This window comes from Bison bison, unplaced genomic scaffold (assembly GCF_000754665.1).
Source record: "Bison bison bison isolate TAMUID 2011002044 unplaced genomic scaffold, Bison_UMD1.0 scf7180017864105, whole genome shotgun sequence".
Lineage (NCBI taxonomy): Eukaryota > Metazoa > Chordata > Mammalia > Artiodactyla > Bovidae > Bison > Bison bison.
In genome coordinates this window covers 8,284,828-8,294,651 of record NW_011494677.1, presented here as the reverse complement: position 1 = coordinate 8,294,651, position 9,824 = coordinate 8,284,828, and positions in this window count along the sequence as shown.

The following is a 9,824-nucleotide window of genomic DNA, read 5'->3' as shown; positions in this document are numbered from 1 at the left end:
CTTCTTCTGGAACCCCTATGATTCGAATGTTGTAGGTTTAATATTGTCCTGGAGGTCTCTGAGATTGTCCTCATTTCTTTTAATTCGTTTTTCTTTTATTCTCTCTGATTCATTTATTTCTACCATTCTATCTTCTAATTCACTAATCCTATCTTCTGCCTCTGTTATTCTACTATTTGTTGCCTCCAGAGTGTTTTTAATTTCATTTATTGCATTATTCATTATATATTGACTCTTTTTTATTTCTTCTAGGTCCTTGTTAAACCTTTCTTGCATCTTCTCAATCCTTGTCTCCAAGCTATTTATCTGTGATTCCATTTTAATTTCAAGATTTTGGATCAATTTCACTATCATTATTCGGAATTCTTTATCAGGTAGATTCCCTATCTCTTCCTCTTTTGTTTGGTTTGGTGGGCATTTATCCTGTTCCTTTATCTGCTGGCTATTCCTCTGTCTCTTCATCTTGTTTAAATTGCTGAGTTTGGGGTGTCCTTTCTGTATTCTGGCAGTTTGTGGAGTTCTCTTTATTGTGGCTTTTCCTCGCTGTGTGTGGGTTTGTACAGGTGGCTTGTCAAGGTTTCCTGGTTAGGGAAGCTTGTGTCGGTGTTCTGATGGGTGGAGCTGTATTTCTTCTCTTTGTTCAGTCGCGCTGTGGGGAGGGAGGGAGGGATGCTGCAAACAAATGACACTGGCGTGCGCTCACAGTGCCTCAGCCACACTGGGTCTGCCCCCGCTCACAGCGCGTGTAGCCTCCCTGCTCACACTGCTCAGGCTCTAGGTTGTTCCGCCGGGAACAATCCGAGGCTGGCCCTGGGTTGCATGCACCTCCCAGGTCCAAGCCGCTCAGGTTCAGGCACTCGGGTAGTCCTCAGAGGCGCAGACTCAGTTGGGCCTGAGTTTTGTGCTCGTCCCAGGTCCGAGCAGCTCAAGTGATGAGGTGTTTGGCGAGCGCCAATGCTGCGACTTATCGCCTCCCCGCCACTCGGTTATCTGGGTGTAAAACCGGCACACCTTCTCAGGCAGATGTTAACCGTCCAGACCCCCAAAAAGTTTTAGTTAGCAAAGAAGCCTGCTTACAGTTTTATAGATAATGTCTCTCTGGGGCTGCAATTGCCCCCTTCCGGCTCTGGCTGCCTGTCACCGGAGGGGGAAGGTCTGCAGCCGGCTATCTCTGTTCAATTCTTTGTTCCGTGCACGGGCCTGGCGGCGTCTTAGGTTGGGGCTGGCTTTTCGCGTGGTAGATATCCCACAGTCTGGTTTGCTAGCCCAAATTATTTCGCTCAGATAGTGCTCAGGGTATTCAGGCCAGATTCTTACTCTAAGCGATGCAGCCCGCGCTGCGCCTCCCTGCCCAGCCCCCACTTGCTAATGGCGCGTGCAGGTGTCTGCGCTGCTTCTCCGCTGGGGGAGTTACCGTAGGACTCGCAATCTTCAAGTTTTAATTGTTTATTTATTTTTTCTTCCTGTTATGTTGCCCTCTGTGCTTCCAAAGCTCGGCACAGATTCGGCAGTGAGAAGGTTTCCTGGTGTTTGGAAACTTCTCTCTTTTTAAGACTCCCTTCCCGGGACGGAACTCCGTCCCTCCCTCTTTTGTCTCTTTTTTTGTATTTTATATTTTTTCCTACCTCCTTTCGAAGAGTTGGATTGCTTTTCTGGGTGCCTGATGTCCTCTGCCGGCATTCAGAAGTTGTTTTGTGGAATTACTCGACGTTTAAATGCTCTTTTGATGAATTTGTGGGGGAGAAAGTGTTCTCCCCGTCCTACTCCTCCACCATCTTGGTTCCTCCCTCTGCAGGAACTTTTTAAACTGATTATTTGGCTCAGGAGAATCATCACTTCAGCCAACATTTTCTATTTCTTATCTCTATTTCTTATCTCTACTTTTCTCAAGGCATGAGTTTCAAAAGGCAAACTGCATGGGATTAATTCATTACCAGTCAGGCTAGGCTCTCTCCAGGTTGACATCAAGGCTGTACTTTTATGCACCTTTCCTTCCCTACCCTACACGAGCAGTCTTCAGAAAAAACCCAACTAATTGGACTTGACTGGTCTGATGGTTGGATGGCATCATCGACTCGATGGACGTGTGTTTGAGCAATTTCTGGGAGTTGGTGATAGACAGGGAAGCCTGGCGTGCTGTAGTCCATAAGGTTGCAAAGAGTCGGACACAACTGAGCAACTGAACTATGTTCTGAACCTATCATTACAACAGAAATTCTAATTGAGCAATATGTTATGAAGAGATAACCAAAACTGCATTTCAACAAATGTCCCAAAAAGAAAGAAAATGAAAAACTACAGGTGGAAAAGCATTTATCCTCAATAGTAATCAAAGAATGCATATATGATACTATGGCTTTTTAAATTACTAAGTATAAAAATAATAATATCCACTACTGGGTAAAATACAGAAAAGCAGACATTTTTATATACTGCTTTTGAGAACACAGATTGGTAGAAGTTTTTTAAGAATACTTGCAACATAACAAAAATCTTAAAATATGCTTATTTTTGCCCCAGCAATCTCACGTCAAGGCATTTATCCTAGGATATGATTTTTAAAAATTAAACATTAGGTATAAAGACATTAAGCTGTATTTATGATGGTAAAAAATGAGCCAAACAGATTATCCAATAATAGGACACTGGTTAAAATTAACAATGGAATAGAAATATGATAAAAAATTTTTTATCCCTACAAAACAATACTTGAGGTTACTGATTACTAGTAATGATGTGCTAGCTTGTATCCAACTAACAATTCTACTGAAAATAATAAGAAATTCTATACAATTGGAAAAAAAACTGGTTTTAACTTCCAGCTTTTGGTCTAGTAGGTAAGGAGCTCTCATAACAAGAAAAAAGCTGAACAAACTGAAAATCAGTAGCTCTTCATCCATCCATTAGAGAATTGAGGTTACAGGGAACACAAGTCCCTCAGAATTGGAGAAATAGACAAGTGGATACAGAGAATTGGAATTTACTGGAGAATTCCAGGAGCAGAAACCTCCATGGGAACCAGTATTCAGGGAGGAAATCCTGAAATGTAATTGACAAATTGCTGGAGGCTCAGTGTAGACAAGTTAGAGAGAGAAAAACTCCAGGGAAGGGAGGGCCATCCTAGGGGAGTCACCACACTTTTTTAAGTTTTACCTCCTGGAGATCTATCAGGTCCTCCCAAGGGAGATCAGAAGAACGTTCCCTCCTGCTCCTGGCAGGGAAGGGGGAAAAGTAGTCACATTGAAATACACCTAGAGCATTCTGTTCTTCATAATAAGGTCGGCTTTCAACAGACTGTCTTTTCAGAATCTAACCAACTGAGATTCTCCCAGAGCCTAACCATCCATGGGAAAGGAAACACCCAGTTCCAGCCTCTGACCTTTCACCTGGTAGAAAGGAAATACCCAACTCCATCCTCCCGCCTCTAACTTTCCTGCTCACCTACGTACGTGTTGAAGGTAGGAACAAACTACAAAGCACTGGTAAAGGTGGCAGCCCAGGAGCACATGCTCACTAGTGTAGAATGCTCTCACCCCCCAACACCTTATACCATGTCAAGAGGATTCCTGCTGACAACGGGGCCATGCAACTGAAAGAACCACACATCTTAGAGCTTATTTAAGAAGTCTGAGGAAAAAGCAATGAGGGAAACAAAAACAAAGACACCAGAGGAAATCTGATCCTCCAACACCCACAACTACAGTAAACAATAAACATGACTAAACCCCCAGCTAGCTCATCGTAAAAGCTCACACTAAAGTACTATTTATCTCAGTTCTTTTAACCCTGTATATCATGTCCAGATACTTAAAGAAAATTATAAGACATACTCAGAGGTAAAAAACAAAACAAAACAACACAGTTTGAAGACACAGAGCAAGCATCAGAACCAGATGCGAACATGACAGGGATCTTGGAAATAGCAGATTGTGAATTTAAAACAATTATGATGAATGTGCTAATAAAAGCTTCAGTGGAAAAAAGTGGATGAGTGCAAGAATGGATGGGTAATATAAGCACAGAAGTGGATGATCTGAGAAAGAGTTGTAAGGAAATGCTAGAAATCAGAAACACTGTAATAGAAACAAAGAAGTGAAGGGAAAAGGGTGAAAACAGATGTGGTTATATTAATAGCAAAGCAGATGTCAAGACGTGAAATATTATTAGAGATAAAGCTGATTACTTCTAAGTGACAAGGAGTCATTTCATCAAAAAGACAAAACAACTATAAATCATATGCTCCTAATGACAGAGACTCAAAATAAGAATAAAATTGGCAGAATTAAATGGAGAAATAACAAATCCACAATAATGACTGGAATTTTTAACATCCTCTGTCTCAATAAATTGATAGACATAAAGACACTCAACAAGGATTTAGAAGACTGGAACAATTATACCAAACCAACTTGGTCTTACTGATATTTATAGAATATTATACCAAACAAATCCAGAATACACAATCCTTTCAAATGCACACAAAACAGTCATCAAGATAGACCATAAAACAATTTGGTCTACTTAAAATATACAGAATATATGCTTTAAACACATTGTAAGTTAAAAAATGACAGAAACATAGCTTGAAAATCTTCCCACTTTACTTATAAATTAAGTAGAACACTCCTAAAAAATCCATGGATCAAAAAAGAAATCACAAATGACATCAGAAAATATTTACAACTCAGTGGTAATAAAAAAATAAATCAATTTGTAGGATGGAACTGAGACAAGGTTTAGAGGGAAACTATAGTTTTAAATGTTTATTTTAGAAAACAAAAGTTTAAAAATCAATTATTTTCACTCTAAAAATTTAAAAGATTAAAAATAAACTTAAGAAAATTAAAAAAGAAGGAAATTAAGAGCAAAAGTCAATACAACAAAAAATGAACTATAAAAAAAGAGCCTCTGAGAAACTGTCAGACTCTAGAAAAGCCTAAAAAGATATGAAAACTAAATGTTAGTGGTATTCTGGATTGGATCCTGATACAGAAAATGGATATTAGGTGAAAACTAAGGAAATGTGAATAAATAATGGACATTAGTTAATAATAATGTACATATACTGGTTCATTAGCTATGACAAACATACCCTAGAGGTGTAAGTTATTAGCAACAGAAGAAACTGGGTGGTATACAGGTATTACCTGTTATATCCTTGCAACTCTTCTATTAACCTAAAACTCTCCTTCTCATTTTATGAAGCCAGCATAAGCCTGGTCCTAAAACCTGAAATGGACATGACAAGAAAAGAAGATTATAAACCAATACTATTTGTGAGATATACATCAGAAGAAGAGTAGAAATTGACTATTTAGTGCAGAAATGCAAGACTGACTCAATGATCAAAAATCAATTTCTCACCACACCGACAAAATAAAGGAGAAAATCATATGATCATCGCAACTGGTCCGGAAAAAGCATTTAACAAATCGAACATTCATTCCTAACAAAAACTCTTAGCAAACTAGAAATAGAAGGAATTTTCTTTTTCTGTTAAAAGGCATCTATGAAAAGCCCACAGCTAACATCATACTTGCTGGTGAAATAGTAAATGCTTCTCTAAAGACTGGAAATAAGTTTGGGATAAATTTTAAAATTCATGAGCTATTTATACTTTTTCAAGTATTTCTATATCCAGAAAAAGTTTCAATGTAACTTAACATTTATTGAATACTTACTAGGTGCAAAACAGCTGCCAGGTGTTGGGAATTCTTTTAATGGTAAAAGTCCATCTGTCAAGGAATTTTAAAATAAATGTAAAAGACAGATACTCAGTAAAAGTAACTAAAATCAATTCAGTATATGTTGGAGGTCCAAAAGAAGCAAATGATAATAAATAGCTCAGGCTTTCAGAATCCAGATTTTATAGGATAGAGAATAACATATTAAGTAATTTAAATTTTATTTTATAGGCTATGGGGCTTTCTCAGCTCCTGTTTTAGGTCTTTGAGCAGAAGAATGATATAAAAAAGATTCTGTAACCTGCATCATCAAAAGCACATTTTGCAAATATTTCAGTATGTCTGGGGCTCTGTGCTTTGACTAACATTTTACTACAAAGCAATTGATAACCAGAGAGGTAACTGATTTTCTCAAAGCTACAGATCAAATAAATAGGAAGAAAGTATGGGAAATTAGAGTGAATATGAAACAGGATACGGACTTCCTTCAGCTTTTAGGATGTCTACCATCCCAACTATTGGTTAGGTATCTTAAAGAGTGGAAAAATGGAAACAGGAGTCATTTTTGTTGTTGTTTTTGACAGTTCGGTACATCAGAAACATCCAACCCTGAATGTCTGTGTTCAGACAATGATAACCAGGGAAGGACGAAATAACTGGAGGAACAGGAGAAAGAGTTAAAATTGGCTACAAGGAACAGATGGTCTTCTCTACTGCATTCCCTCCTTCCTTCCTCTCTTGCCTACACCCACTTGCCCACCATCCAAGTGCGCAAACGCTCACACACACGTGCACACATGCACACACATGCACAATTCGTGAGCTCCCCACTGCTGCCATTAGTACTGACAACTAATCCACTGATAGAGAAATCTGTCTTCTTCCTATTTTCGGTGGATAACTGGAAGGCATGAGTATAAGCAGATGTAGAAATTAATAATTATTTGAATAAAAACAGATGAGATGCTGATAGCAAGCTGATGATAATGAGCAGTGAGAAAGAAAAGGCTTCCAAGGATCTCACCAGAGAGATTCCAGAAGCATGAGATTCCTTGTAAATGGTGAATCCTACCGTCATCAGGAGAGTGGGGTCAGATCAATCCAGGGGACAAAGTGCTGATTTTTAACAAGCATGCGATTCTTGAATGATTATCCCTACCACATTTAATGCAGCAGAGAAGCAAGACAGACTGGAAAAGTTTGGGGGGGGGGTCTATACAGTCTATGCAGAGGGCAGAATCTTAGTCCCTGAGGAAAACAATCAAAGGATTCTCTATGGTGACACATCCACCCAATTTGCCTAGAACTGTCACAATTTTAGTGCTGAAAACCCCATGTCCTAGGAAGTCCTTCAGTTCCAGACAAACCAGGACAGTTGGTCATCCTGGCTCGGGAAGGCTCTTTAACCCTAAGAATTGGAGGTCAAGATTTTAGGTGATAGGTCACACGCTGTATGGCCTCAAAGCCCCAGATACTGTTCATCTACATGAGCAGGAAAAGAGTAGATGCCACACCCCTCCTCCAGAGCCAACCCCACTGACATGGAGCCCATGCTCCCCAGACTGTTGAGCATGTGCTATTCAAGACAGACACGCTATGGTCAAATCTACTGTTTCTTCTCTTTTTTTTAACATTTTATATTGGGCTATAACTGACTAACAATGTTGTGATAGTTTCAGATGAACAGCAAAGGGACTCAGCCATACACAGACATGTATCCATTCTCCCCCAAACTCCCCTTCCATCCAGGCTGCCACACGACATTGAGCAGAGTTCGTTGTGCTCTACAGCAGGACCTTGTTGGTTTTCCAATTTAAATACAGCAGTGCGTACATGTCCATCCCAAACTCCCTGACTATGCCTTCCTTCCCTCCTTCCCCCATTGGCAACCACAGTCTACTGCCTCCCCTTGATTTACTATGGTAGCCTATCCTCTGAGAAAGAGGCTGCATAAGACTCCTCTCAAAGAGCGCCAAACACTATCTGAGATGCTTTTCTGGGGTTCAGCAGATTCCTGAATATGGCTAGGGCGATGTGCTTCGGGGTGATGACAACAGCTGACACCAACGGAGCACTTACTGTGCTCTGCAGTCTAGGGCCATGGTTGACAACGTTGGCTGCACACTGTAATGCCCTGTATTAGCTTCCTAGGTCTGCTGTAACAAAGAATGACACTGGACAGCTATAAATGAAAATGCATTCTCTCACAGTTCTGGAGGCTAGAAAAAGCTTAGTCCTCGGGGACTAAGATTCTGCCCTCTGCGTACACTGACCCTCAAACTTCCAATCTGTCTTCCTTTCTCTCTGCTGCATTAAATGTGGTAGGGGCAATCATTCAAGTTCTGGAGGCTAGAAGTCACCTGGGACTTCTCTGGTGACACAGTGGATAAGAATCTGACTATCAAGGCAGGAGACAGGTTCGATCCCTCATCTGGGAAGATTCCACATGCTGCGCAGCAATTAAGCCCGTGCACCTCAATGACCAAGCCTGTGCTCTACAGCCCAGGGGCCCCAACTACTGACGTCCACATGCCCAAGAGCCTGAGCTCCGCAGCTAGGGAGTAGCCCCCACTCGCTGCAACTAGAGAAAAGCCCATGCAGCAACAAAGATCCAGCACAGCCAAAAATAAATAAATAAAATTATTTAAAAAATGTTTTTCTGGAGGGCTGTGAATGAGAGTCTGTTCCACGCCCTTCCCCTAGCTCCTGGCGGCTGGAGGTAATCCATGGCATTCCTTGGCACCTACAGACGCATGACTTCAACTCTACTTCCTTGGTTACGTATGTGGCACTGCTCCTGTGACTCATCACATCACTTTGTCTCTGTGTCTTTGTGCCCCTTCTCTTCTTATGAGCACATCGGTCATACTGGTTTAAGGGCTCACCCTCACGCCAGTATACCCTCATCTTAACTAATGACATCTGCAGTTGACGCTATTTACAAACACTGTCACATTCTGAGGTTCCGGGAAGAGCACGAATTTGGGAGGGGACACAATTCAACCCAGTACATACTGAAGGACGTTTTTATAATCCAGTTAGAACAATCCCAGTCCCTGGGAATGGGACCCAGGCATCAGTGTTCTTTAAAGATCTCCAGGTAAATCCACTGTGCTACTAAGTTTGAGAACCACTGCTCTAGGGAGGTTACAGGTCCCCCTTTATGTGAGTCTTCAGAAAGTTAGGTTGAGTTTCCTTCACCAAAATCTTTAGCTCCCATCACCTGACCCTTATGCCTCAGTCTTTTTTTTATTTGTAGACGGATGAATAAGCTTACCTTCAAGTCTCATCCCCAAATCACTTAAGAAGTCTGTATCTGGTTAAATATGTCTAACTCCCATCACTTCTTTGTTCCGTGTTCCCTCAGAACTCCTGTATTAAGTTGGGACGATATTAATCTCATTCACTTATGTGTCGCCTTTTAAACATCTTAATTTTTTGTGTTCTATCTGCAAGTTTAACCCCAAATTTTCTGTATCTGTGATATTCTCTCCCATGCTATTCAGTCCATAAATGCCTCTTGTCCTCTCTCTCTCTCTCTCTCTCTCTAACACACACACACACATACGCAAGTTACTACTGGCGCTTCTTAAATGCTGCTGAGAATCCGCATTCTATGAACTATAGTCAGATGAGAACATGTAACCAAATCTCACACATTACTGTTTTAATGAAGGTAAATTTTGTTGAAAATCATTCATGTGTTTTCTTCTAGATTTCTGAAGACGCTGTCATCACCCTAGAATTGCCCAAGACCCTGGGAGGCTCCCAGCTACACAAAAGGCAGAATCTTTATCAAAAGAATAAAAACAGAATGGCAAGAATAATTTTCATTTCATGGCTTTCAGAAACCAGGTTACACAGCAAACCAGTAGGCTTGAGGCCAGGCTTTTGTCTTGAAAGTAGATTTTCCCCTTTCTACCCCATCCCCTTAACCCCTCCGTGCTCTCACTTTAATCATCAAGAACCAAGGCTGGATGTCACTAATGCATAAAAGCCCCTCTGTCACTTGGATTCTATTCCCCTCTACCCAGGGCTCCCTGGGATCTACCCAGGTAAAGAATCTGCCTGCAATGCGGGAGACCCGGGATCCATCCCTGGGTCGGGAAGATCCCCTGGAGAAGGGAATGGCAACCCACT